We start from the raw sequence: 13731 nt of genomic DNA on the forward strand, positions 1-13731 counted from the left end.
TTCATTGTTGACCCAATTAAAAGAAGAAGACATTTTCCTTTCAGATTTGAAAAAATGTAGACTCATCACCTTGACATCAATCGTAATATTCAGAATGGTGGAGTATCCAAGTAGAGGGAACTTCTATGTATAGAGTTGTAAAGAAACTTAAAAGTGTTAAGGACAATATAAGACTCTGGAATAAATCTAGCTTTGGGAACATTTTTGAGGCCAAAGGTAAATTCCAGGATGACCTTAAGATAATAAAGGACCAAATTCAGAAGGATGGTTTCAGTACTGTGTCTATAGCTGAAGAAAATGAGACCCTTAAAAAATACCATGAAATCATTGCTAAAGAGGAAACTTTTTGGAAGCAGAGATCAAGATGCATTTGGCTAAAGGAAGGAGATAGGAATACAAGATTTTTTCATATGTCGACGATCAAACATAAAGTAGAAAATAGGATTACAAAATTGGCAGTGGACAATGGGGAACTGGTCAAGGAGGAAGAGATAAGGAATGAGGCCAAAAGGTACTTTTCAGAACTTCTGAGGAGGGATCACAGGTTGGATGTTGATGCTCAATCTTCTTTTCTTCAAAATATTCATTGTCTCATTGATGAGCAGATGAATGCCTCCCTTTCTTCTATTCCTTCAATCTTGGAATTCAAAAATGTTGTTTTTTCTTTTGATGGTAACAAAGCACCCAGTCCAGATGGCTTCCCCATGTTCTTTTTTCAAGATTTCTGGGACATTGTAGGGAAAGATGTTTCCAATGGGTTCAAGGAATTTTTTGGGGCTAGAAGAATTTTAAAAGAAATTAATGGCACTTTCGTTGCACTTATTCCTAAAACCCAAGGTGTTGATTCCATGGACAAGTTCAAACCAATCAACTTATGCAATTATTTTTATAAGAGTATCTCCAAGGTTCTTACCACCAGAATCCTGACTGTCCTTCCTTCTTTGATTAATCATTAGCAAAATGGTTTTGTCCCAGGAAGATAAATTCTCGACTCCATTATTACTATCCATGAGAATATTCATTCTCTTGTTAGGTCTAAGAAACAGGGTCTCATCCTCGCTTGATCTATTTAAGGCCTATGACCGGGTTGATTGGTCTTTTCTTGTGAAGGTTCTTGTGGCTTATGGTTTTTCCACAAAATGTGTTGACCTCTTCAGTCAACTTATTACCTCAGCCTCTTTTTCTATTCTTGTCAATGGTTCCCCTTCCCCCTTTTTCCAAGTGTCTAGAGGACTAAGGCAAGGGGATCCCATTTCCCCTATCTTCTTCATTATTATGGCTAAATGTTTTGGTAGGTCTATGGAAAACATGGTTATGCGAGGATCTTTTAAGGGACTCCAACCTTCTTCAGCTGATCTTATCTGCTCTCACCAATAGTTTGTGGATGATACCATTGTCATGGGGGAGTCAAGTATCTTAGAAGCTAGAACCCTAAAGGACACTCTTTGTAAGTTTGCCTCTGCATCTGGTCAGCTCATTAATTGGGTCAAAAGCGAAGTTTTTTTCATCAATACACCAGAGAGAAGACAACATAAAATCAGTAGAATCCTGGAATGTCGGATTGTTGATCTTCCTACCACTTATCTTGGCCTCCCCTTGGGCATTGCACCTCCTGATTCTTTTTGGAGCTAGCTAGATGGAAAGAAGCCCTTTTAAGTCAGGCTGGAAAGATTCAACTTCTTAAAGCTTCTCTTTAAAGAATACCTATCTATGCCCTAAGCCTTTTCAAAATTCCAGTCAAGTATGTTGATGCAACTAAGAAAATTCAAAGAAAATTTCTATGGTCAGGGGTTGAGGATAAGAAAACAATGTCTCTTGTGGCTTGGAATCAGGTATGCAGACCGAAAAGTAAAGATGGTCTAGGCCTGAGAAGAATTCGGATCTTAAATGAAGCTCTCTTGTCTAAACAGGTTTGGAGAATGTTCCACTCAAAGAGTGAATGGTGTAAAATCTAGCAAAGTAAGTACTCTCTTCTGTCCTCCTCTCTTTCCTCTTTTATCAATTCTGAAATCAACATTAATGGGTCCCATATCTGGAATCATGCTTCTAAGTGCAGAGATAGCATTGCTAAAGGGGTTACTTGGAAAGTAGGCAATGGTAAGAAAGTTAATTTTTGGGAAGACCCCTAGCTTTTTGATAAACCTTTGACTGATTTCCCAGATTGGGCCCCTTATGCCTCCTCCTATATTAGAACTGTTGGTCCTTTAGTTGAAGGGTATTGGACTGGTAATAAATGGCAGAACATAGAAAGTATTCACCCAAGCCTTATCAAGCTCAAAAATCATCTGTCTTCGGCCTGATTGAATAAAGAGGAAGACTCCCTCATTTGGAAATATGAACCCAAAGGTAATATCACTGTCTCTTCAATGTATGGTGTTCTCTCCCTTGCCCCTTCTGAAAATCCTTTCTGGTCTAAAGCTTGGTTAAAGGGTTTGACCCCCAAAATCAACTTTTTCTATTGGACTATTCTTCAAAACAAAATCTTGACCCTAGATGACCTCAAGGGTAGAGGATTTTCTTTTCCTAATAGATGTGCTCTATGTCTTAAGGAGGAAGAGTCAGTGGACCATCTGGCTATCCACTGTTCCTATTTTGCTTCTATCTGGAAAAGATTTCTTAAGAGTTTTTGCATTGATTGGGTGTTTCCTAATACTATCAGTGAGTTGTTCTACTCTTGGAATTACCATTGGTCTAACTCTTTTTTGAGATCTCCATGGCAGCTATCTCTCCCTCACATTCTGTGGGGATTATGGAAAGAAAGAAACAATCGTATTTTTAGGGACACTTCTCTTACTCATGATATTGTGTTCCAAAAAATACAATGGGAGATTGTGGAGAACATTAGGATCATTGGGGTCCCTGATTTTCGACCAACCCATTGGAATCTCACATTTTAAGTTCCTGGAATTTAAAGAATGCTGGCAGTTCTGACCCCAAGCAAAACAAAATATTAGAAGCAAGATGGCAAACTCCCCCTCATGGTTGGTTCAAAGTCAATTTTGATGTTGCTGCAAAAGGTAACCAGGCCCTACAGGATGTGGAGCTATTCTTAGAGATGACAAAGGTATATGTAAGGAAATGGTTGTTGTTCCAATAGGAAGCCAAACAAACCACAAGGCAGAAGCAATGGTAGCACTCCAAGGTATTCTCCTCGCAAAAAGATGGAATTGCCCCTACATATGGATTGAACGGGACTCTAACAATATCATCAAATGCCTTAAGGGGACCTCTAAGCCCTCATGGTCTATTAATAACATTATAAAGGCTGCTAGAGACCTCATTAACACTTTTGAGAAAAGTTACATATCTCACATCTACCATGAAGCAAATGGTTCTACTGATTAGGCAGCCAATGTGGTGGTCAATCAAAATGAAATGATTACTTGGAAGGGAGAACAAGGCCTCCTAGAGGATGTCAGATTAATCATTTTTAAGGACCGATACAATAGCACCCCAAAGACCTTTAATGTACAAAACAATAATGAAATGGATTAAAAGGAGTACTTCGAGGAATTATAATATTGTCAGTACCATTTATTATAACACTCATTCTATCACTTCCCACGCTTTCTGGGTAAATTTGGTAGCTCCAAAAAACTCTGTCTAAAGCTCACTGCAATTTTTGACATTAAGCTCTGAATAGCAAAAATATGGGCGAAAACAGGCGCCGCTACGAACCTAGCAGCTGTAAGGAATGGAAGCAAAAGGAGGCGGTCTGGAACATTGTGCAGAAGGGAGGGTTTTCAAAAATTATGGAGAGGCTCCATGGTCGGGACACCATAGTCACTAATTTCTTTTGTAAAAACTGGAGAAAGGGCACTTTGAAGATGGGAGACCAGTCTGTTGTCATACATGAAGACCTTATTGCCTAGGCCACGAGTCTCCGAAGGGAAGGAAGCAACTACTATAGAGATAGAAAAGTGAGCAAGGAGGCCATTGAAAGATATCCTGAAACTGAAAAGGAGAAAAAATGCCTGGTAAAGCTAAGTAAAACATACTATCCCCCTAGGGCTTTTGTTAAATCATGGAGGGAGGTCCTTTTTGTTATAATGTGCTATATTACTTTGGATGGTAGATTCACTAAAGTATACGGATACCATTTTGTTTTGATGAATCATTTTAGGCATGACGAGAAGGTTAATATTCCATATTTTTTGTTATGTTCTATGAATGCCACCATTAAGGCCTATAAAGAGAACCCTATGGGTGATACTGCCATGCATCAAGGATTAATGGTTCTTATTTATGACCACCTCAAGGCTAACCAAATAGCCCACCCGCAGCCCTTTATTTCTGAGTCTGAGGGGGATGGGTTGGACTCTATTTTTTCTTTGGATGAGGGTTCTAACAGTGATCCAATGAGCGAATCTGAGGAGAGTATGGATGACTCAGAAGTTCAAGTAGGCAAGAAGAGGAAACATTTGAAAACCAGGCCTTCCTCCTCAAAGGGCAAGAAATCTAAAGGCAAAATTCTCTAGATAAGCTCCTCCTCCTCCTCAGAGGTCTTTGAAAATTTAGAGGAGAAACCCCAGGGTTCTCTAAAAAACAAAACCAAAGCCCATACTTAAACTAGAAACAAACAAAAGAGAAAGGATGAGAATGTGAAGGAGCTGGAGGAACATAAGCCAAAAAAGATTTCAGATGTTGATTAGAACTTGGAGGAGGTGACCACTGGAGAAGTTCATAGGGCTGAAGATAAAGCTACAGTTGGTGACACCCCAAATAAGGAACAAGACAACTTCGGTAAGATAGATCCCCCCTCAAACCCTCCTCCTGAGGGTTTGAAAGGTTTTATGGACACCATGGAATGGTTAATCACCAGTTACAAGAAATTTGTGGATGACAACAAGAAGCTCAGCCACAAAATCCAGATTCTGGAAACTATGAACACTGGTGAAGGGAAAACTATGGTAGATTATATGGAGGATTTGACAAATATAGTTGCTAAAGCTGAAAATATAAGAGACTCTTTCAACCCCAGATTTGAGCAAATCAAGAAAGACTTGCTGGAGAGAAAAGTGAATGCTAATGCTATGGATCAAACTATGTCGGGAACTGTCAGTAAAGTCAGTAAATTGAGGAATGTCTCAAAAGTATCACAGAGAAAAGCTTAAACATTTTGAAGGTCTCTGCTGGTAATACCAAAAGTCTCATCAGCAAATTGGATGAGGAGAAGGACATCATGGAAATTGACCCTGACACTGAAGGTACAAGAGATGTTCAAGGACCCAGAACAAGAACTAGAGGTAAAAAGAAGGAGAAGAAGCCTAATAAGGACCTAGATGAACTCAAAGTTGTTGCGGCCACCTATGACCAGTTGGTGATTAAGGCGGAGGACCTCCTAAAGACTCTTTAACTGTGCAGTGTTTTCTTGGTTTCTATTGTTTTGTTGTTTCTATCTTTTGTTATCCTTTCTGTTAACTGGCCTTTTTGCCAGTTGTTTTGTAAGCAATTTTTTTGGTTTGCATACTCTATGATGATACTTCTTAATCTCCTATGTTAAAGGTTTCGGGTCCTAAAAACCTATTTTTCTTATTAATCAGAACAAGTTTAACACCATAGTTTAATTCACAGAGTCTCACAGCATATATCATAGAAGTTACTAAATCAAAAAATAGCACAGAAGTTAATCTATTAAGCTTAAAACAAAATAACCATAAAGGCCATAGGCATAGTCTGATAGATTTATCATCCACAAAACATAATTAACATAAAGGCCTAATTTACAAAGCTAAAGTGTAATAATCTTTTCTTAAAGTCTGAACCCCTAAAACAATAGAGGGAAGGCCAATAAATAGCCCTTGACCTTCAATAAACAACAAGAAATCACAAGAAAAATCCCAGCAACCGCTACTTCTCAGGAATATCCTTGCATGGTGTCCATAGACACACATGCAATCAAAAAGGAGAAAACCGCCTTTCGATGCCATTATGCTAACTACATCATTGCGACCTCTGCACCTGCCAAGGAAAGAAAACCATGATGCCAACAACATTCTGGCTCATGAATCATCGAAGGGACACACGGAAACTCAGAAGAGACTCAAAGTCGAGTGCAAAAAGGGGACCAGGACATGAAGAACAAAGATGCCAAGTGTCACTGCTAGCACACAGAGAATAGCGAAGCCGGGAACACTTACGCCAAAGAAAAAATATGTGCCACGTGGAAGCTCAACACTTTCTCAACACAAAGCGAGAAAGGTGAGCCACTTAGAGCAGCATCATAACACCTTGTGGCATGTGCAAATGAACAGAAGAGTGGTCTGAAAAGAAAAGGAATATTCTAAACACTTAACCAAAATGTCGCTTCACAAACAACGTCGAAAGAATATTAACAACTGGCTTATTTATAAGCCTCATGAAATTGCTTGAAGTATTGGTTAAGACAAATGGCATAACTACCCATTCATAGAGTGTTGAACACACCACAAGATTGAGAAGGGGGTGAATCAATTTGGACCTTAAAACAGCTTAATTATAATCCTTTAAACTTCAAATCACAATTATGAACCATAAAGAACAATACACAAAAGAGCACTAGATTTATGCGTAAAATTCAAAAAAGGAAAAACCACAGTGAGTATCACACTCACAATATGAACAACTAATTACAATGTTTTTAGGCTCAAGGCTAAGGAAGCTTACTGCACTTAATTGGACTTGCAAAACTAAGGCACAAAACCTTATGGAAAGATACAAGGGACTTGCATTACTGAGATGCACCATCCTAGAGAAAGATAGAAGGGACTTGCATTACTGAAGCGCACTTCTCTAGGACAAGATACAAAGACTACACAATCTGCCAAAGAACTCATTGTCCTCTGAAAAGTACATAGAAATGATGGATTGAATTAACAAGATCTCTTGATCATGAAACTATCCTTGAACCACTATTTCAAGCAGACAATATCATGACAAACATAGTTACCTGGTATTACCTAGTATTTGACAAACCCTACATGATATCTAAAGATCTTATTTCGGCTATGAGTAGCTTATGTGATAAAGGAATAGTACCACTGAAGAAAATTGTGAAAAACAAATATGTTGAAACCCTAACTGGTGTATTAGGAGTTCAGAAACCTCTAATAATTGAGAAAATTGTTGATCCAGTAGTTAGGTATGTGGCTTATGGTATTTCTACAAGATCTATTTCTAAAATAGGGAAGGTTTTGTTACTACTTACTAAGATTGCCATTAGTCTTATGTTCAAAGTTATTCTATATTTTCTAGTCGGTTATCTCTACTGAAACATTCAGTCGGTATGCACAGTACAGTCGGTTAAAGAAGAAAGTATTCATAGAGCCCAATATACACCGAGCTGTCTACCGAGTATCATTCCATGTCTACCAAGCAGGAATAATGATATACCAAGTTGATATACACCGAGTGAAACATTTTAATAGATTCACTAAACCTGGACATATATGGGAAACGTGTTACAAAGATCGAGGAACAAGTAACCGTTTTCACATTGGAAATTGCACTTAAAGATTGTGTATGATTTTGAGGTCATCTAACCAATGAAATATTTTGTATAGTTATTCATTCGAAAAATCATGTTTGTAAGATAGAAGCAATAATCAGATCATTGACATAAGAGATCTATTTATACAGCATGGATTGAGATCAGAAAAAATACATGCAGTGAAAGAGAGAGATATAGTGGTGTATGAAGCAAGACATGTGAAAGCACTAAGTGTTATGACTATTACAAAGACACAAAGGTCACCGAGAAGGATTTTAGAGAACAGTCAAAGAACAGAGTAAACAGAAGGGTTTACCGAGTTAATTTATGGGTTACCAAGGTATGTTATAAGCAAGGTAATCTTATTTTGAGCACATAGAATCTGCTATAACATTCCAGATGTAAAGTTGTAGATATTTGTAATGATTTATTGTAATATTTTGAAGTTGTAAGAGAAACCTTTAACAGGGTAAAAGACTCTAACTAAGTCTATAAATTGTAAAGCCTCTAACCAGGTACATCATTTAGAATAAGTGTTGTAAAATCCTTTAGCAAGGTAGATCTAATAGATCTTGATACTCCTAACAGGGTAAGATATCAAAAATAGCTAAACATGTAGCTCTAATCGAGAAACCTTTATTATTGTAGTAGTGAAGTTGTGGGTGCCATCCCCACCGCAGTTTTTCTCTCTAACCAAGAGTTTCTGCGTAACCAAAATATATGTGTTATGGAGTGAATCATGTATGATTGTCACTTATTTGTTTTAGCATTATATTATGTTACTGCACTATTCAGTTTATGCTTAATAGTAAAGTTATTGTTAGAGAAAAGTTTTGAAGTACTGATTCACCCCTCCCCTCTCAGTACATTAGCTTTCCATATTGGGCCTAACAGGTTCCACTTTAGCTATTGCAGTTTATGTTGCGCATATGATGGTTATGGAAGGAAAAAAAATTTGATTTATGTGAACTTATAAAAGATCAATTTCTTGAGAATTTAAGAATGACAAAAGAAAAGAGTTATCCCCTTAGGTTTGGATCATTGCTTGTCTCTCTAGCTATATACTATCTAGGATCCTTACCGACAAAATAAGATGTTCTATGGGAGTCTCGTGTTCTGGTAACAGGGAAAATTTATCATTATTTTAAGAATCTAAATAATTGTGATGAAATATATAAAGCTTACTATAAATCCTTTCTTTATGCTTGGAGTGTTGACCTAATATCTCTAGGTGTTACTACTGTTAAGGAGGGCTCTTCCTCTAGAAAGAGGAAAATGGAGGAGACAATGTTTATTGGTTCCTTTGTTGCTAAAAGACAGAAGAAAGATCAGAAAGAGAAAGATATAATTCAATTGGATGATCTGGTATCCCTTGTCAGAGAAGAGTTAGCTATTTTTGTACCGAAAGTGATATTAGTAAAACTTGATGATAGTGATGAGCCTGATTTGTCAAAAATTCTTGAAGGTAATGATGGAATAAGAAATTTTAGAACTATTTGGCTTACATCTATTGAATATGATGAGATTGATAAGTTGTTGATTGATTACTTACTCTAGAATAACATTATAATTGAGGATCTTAGTGATGTGCTTCCAGAATCTTTGTTTGAATTACTTAAAGAACAATGAGTGTATATTCCGAGACCAAAAGCTTGTAGAGACTATTGGAAAAATGTAGTGATGCACAAAGGAGATTATATGTATGCATGAATTAAATGAAAAATTATATCAATGATGATAGCATGGTGTTCATATACTGTTTGCAGTGATTGACAACTTTGGGAAAGCTTAAAGCTAGGATTGATTCAGCGGAAGATGAATTGAATTTTCTAGGAAAAATTTTTAATTTTTTGAGTGACAAGGATGGTGTGTAGAGAAAGAAGGTACAAAAATAAAATATGTGCCACGTAGAGCTACAAGAATGTTTTTCTCACGTAAAACTAAACATCGAATATTGAAAGGAGTTGTTTATGTTCGAGCAAGTTTTCACAATACCATTGTTACTGTTACAGATACATAGGGGCAAGTGGTTTCTTGGTCTTCTATCGGTGCTTGTGGATTCAAAGGTACAAAAAGACGTTCACCATTTGCTGCTCAGACTGCAGTAGAAAATGTTGTTCATACCATAGTAAATCAAGGTCTTCTGAAAGAAGCAGAAGTTATGATAAGTGGCCCTGGTCCAGGGAGAGATACAACATTATGAGCCATTGCTCAAAGTGGTATACAATTAAGTTATGTACGTGATGTAACTCCTATGCCACATAATGGATGTAGACCTCCCAAAGGAGATGTGTCTAGGAATTGAATAAATTAAAAGTGAAAGAAATGACTAAATTATTTATTTGAAATAATATTATGAATTAGAATGAAATAGCAGTCTCAAAGAAGATACCAAAATTGAAGTGCGCCGAATCCAAAACAGAGAATAAGCATTTTCATTATAGTGGTTTCACTCTATCTCCTCTTCAAAAAGGTCAAGATAATACAATAGGCAACATAATACTAAGAGTTTTACTCGGAGAAGTAGAAGGAACATGTATCACACATGCTAAATTTCACAATATGTCAACCAACCTCTTTTTCCTAATGGAAAGTAAAAATCCCCATATTAGACCCGAGGACTATAAATTGGTTATACGACATATCCAAGTGATAAAGAAGGATAGGTGAAGTGCAATACCCTCCATAACTGTAATGTGGGTGAAATGTGAATGAGAGATCAAGAGGAAAACTATCCTTTCACTCCAAGGAGAGATGAGAGTTTCACTATTGATTATAACTATTGAGTTTCACTATTGATAAGTTGATCCCCTCTTCCTTATTTAAAATGGAAAGGAATTGATTGAATTATGTAGTGAAAAAGTGACAAAGAACTAATTATAACTTGAGATCAGAGTATAGGATGAAGTTGTGCACTTGGAACTGGCAGTAATATGTTGAGACGAAGTTGCCTTGCAAATTTGAGGAAAAGTTGCCTAGACCGTGGCGGGAATGTACACGGTCCTCCGACAAATCCGTGAAACGAAAAGGGTTTTTTTGCCTCTGCAAATGGAGCTCAAATCTAGAAGTACAGCTACGAACTTGCAACCTACACACAGAAAAGAGAGGAAAATGGGTTGGGATTGGGGGTTTGCCTTTAGGTCAAACCCCAATTTTGGAATTAACCAAGTAATGAAAGAAGGTACTTGCAAGTAGATATAAATGAAAGACTGAATTATAAATCACCTCAAGGGAGGTTGTGATAGAAATGTTGATAGAAATGCTTGTGTGGAATTGAATGTTGGAATCAATCTCCTCTTCAATGGTTGAATCCTTGACTTGAATGCAACACCTAGCCTTGAAGGGAGACTTGAGAATGCTTAATGCTGGAAAGGAATGCTTGAATGTTTGATCTCATGCAAATTTCCCACTTATCCAACTTATTGAACTTGTGCAAATAAGAGGAATAATGCCCCTTAAATACATGTAAGTGGATTTGATTTTCATCACAGGCCAACATCGCGGGAGTTTCCCGCCCAATGCACAACCCACAATGAATGCTCTAGGAAGGTCCTGCCCCAAAATAGGGCAGGGACAGGGGTGCCACACCCCTATCCTACCCCTTTCTCAAGGGAAAAGTGAAAACAGGGTGGTGCAGAGGCCAAGAAAGAAGTTGTTTCTGAGGGTTGAGCAGTCTCTGGTCTCCGATCATGCTAGAGGAATCAATTTCGAGTGCGTGAGGACCCTAATGTAGTCAAAAATTGCTAGGGTCACAATTTTATGACACTACATTTAGCCCCCACTTTCATGGGAGTATAAGCGTATGCCAATACTATCGGTAAAGTATAAGGAAACAAGATTCAAAGAATTTTACCATGCCAAGGAGGCAAGATGTGCCAAGACCCCAATGGACTTAGGATCTTACGACTTCGGTTGAAAAAGTAAAAGGGAAGATAGAGAAGGGCAGAACCATGACTGCAAGTAGAAAATTTCCCTTCACTATGAGTCATGAAAGCAAGGATACCAAAGTTTACAAAGCAAAACAAAGTTCACTAAGTAATTCTAAGTATCAAGAAGGAAAATATGAGCAGAGTGTATGCCCCCACATTAAAGCGATCGCACGCGCCTTAACAAGAGCGATTTCTCTAAGGTAGGATACACCCAATAGAAAGAGAAGGGAGGGAGCACATTATCACAAGGATTTAGCCCCCAATCAAGGAATAAACCCAAGGAAAATTAACACAAAACACAAGTTAGTGTCACTTTCATCAAGGTCAGTATGTTGTATGATAACTCATGTATATCTTGTATGTATATGCATATAATAATCCTCATTCCCCAAAGAAAGATGCTACCTTGGAAGAAAGGGAAGAGAGGGTGTCTTTTGAGTCAACATGAAAGAGACCAATAAAAGATCTCAATGCTATGTATCATCCACAAGTACATATTAAAATGACAATAAAAGAATAGGGATACACAAAGAATAATGGTCACAAAAGAGCAAGGAAGGAGAGAGAGAAGATCTACAACACTAATATTGCTAGTCAATCATGACATTCGCCTCTTGATCTTGCTGATCACTATTTTGGAAAGGCAAGAAACATGCTAGAGGAGCAACATCGAGCACAAAATATGGAGCTATCACAAGATCCAAATAAGGACTATGCTCATGTTGTAAGTTACTTTGTTCGATTCTAGGAGCTAGGATTAGGGTTTGTGAAAATTCATTGGATAAATGCTTGTCCACATCAACATATTTATACTCATTATCAGAAGCATTAGGAGTTGTATTACCATTATGAATAACATTTTTACCCATTTCTTCATCAAAGTTTAGAGAAAGAGGAGCAATAACATGAATAGGAGTAAAAACATCACATGTTTTATGCAACTTATGATTTGGAGATGTAGGTTGAACATCTTGCTTGGGAGAAAAGGGAATCATTTCAACTGTCAGAGTCTGAGGAGATTGATCATTTTGAGGGATAGCTTCACAAGCTCAAACATGGCATCTTTGTCGGTATTCTCTCACACAACAATTCCGTCGAGTCTTAGTGGAAGGCTGAGAAGGAGGAGGAACATTTGAAAAAGTGGGAATGTTTCTCTCCTTGATAGTTGAAGGTTTAGGTTGAGGTATTTTAGGTTGAACAAGAGGAGAAGTAGGCCTCTTCTCTCGGTAAGAGGAAGGAGGTAGAACTACGCCATAGAAAGGAGGAATATTAGGTGTAGGAGGGACCGGTTCCATCATGAGGAGGAGGTATAGGTATAACCTTAGGAAGAATATTGTTGTTCTCCTTAAGAGAAGGTAAAGTCACATCCATAGGTATAGGTTGACGATCTTCCTTAGGAGGGAGATTAGTTATATCCGTGAGGGGAAGAACCTCATCTTGAAGAATAATAGGAATTTCAAGTGTTGGAGATCTAGGTTGACTTAAAGATAAGATCATATCTTTCTTCTATTTTTGATAAGATTGAAAAAGCGAATTGCTCCTTGATGGAAGAGATTGAAATTGTTTAGGCCAAAAGAGATCAATAGGAACACTGGGGCTTCTTTCGGATGGATGAAATAAGCTATGGTTCATAGTTATTATTTCTCCATTGTGAGGAAATTTTAGACACTTGTGGATTAGAGAAGCAATAGCCTTCATGGAAGATAGCCAAGAATAGCCCAACTTCACATGCAATTTCTCAGAAGAAGGTATGATAACAAAGTCAACATCCATGGATTTTGTATGAACTTCAATAGGAAGGGTGATATAACCAATGGAAGGACAAGAGAAACCATCAAATAAATTCACTACCATAGTAGAAGCATCATATATTGGTTTATCTAATCGTAAAGTGAAAAGATACTCTTCAGTTATGACATTAACCATGCAAGAGGGATCAATCAGGGCACCATGGCAAGGGATATCCTTAAGCTTCACAACTATGTATAAAGGGCCATCAGATTCTTTAATGGTCTCGCTAGGGTCAAATGTAATACAAGGATCCTTAGGCAAATCTTATGTTTCTACCATATTAACCAAGTTTGGAGCCATAACGGTTAATTCTTCATAAGAGAAAGAATTAGGCATAATCTCAATAACATTAGAGGTATGAGAAGGAAAGGGATTAATGAAAATATTAAGATTTTTATTAGGAGGAGCTACTAATTTATTCCCTTTATCATTCACACCTGCCATAGATATAGTATTATTATCAATCAAGTCTTGAATATTATTCTTCAATGCAAAACATCTCAGTATCATGACTAGGCTGATGATGAAATTGACAAAAGGTAT

The sequence above is a fragment of the Cryptomeria japonica genome, chromosome 4, assembly GCF_030272615.1.
Source record: "Cryptomeria japonica chromosome 4, Sugi_1.0, whole genome shotgun sequence".
NCBI lineage: Eukaryota > Viridiplantae > Streptophyta > Pinopsida > Cupressales > Cupressaceae > Cryptomeria > Cryptomeria japonica.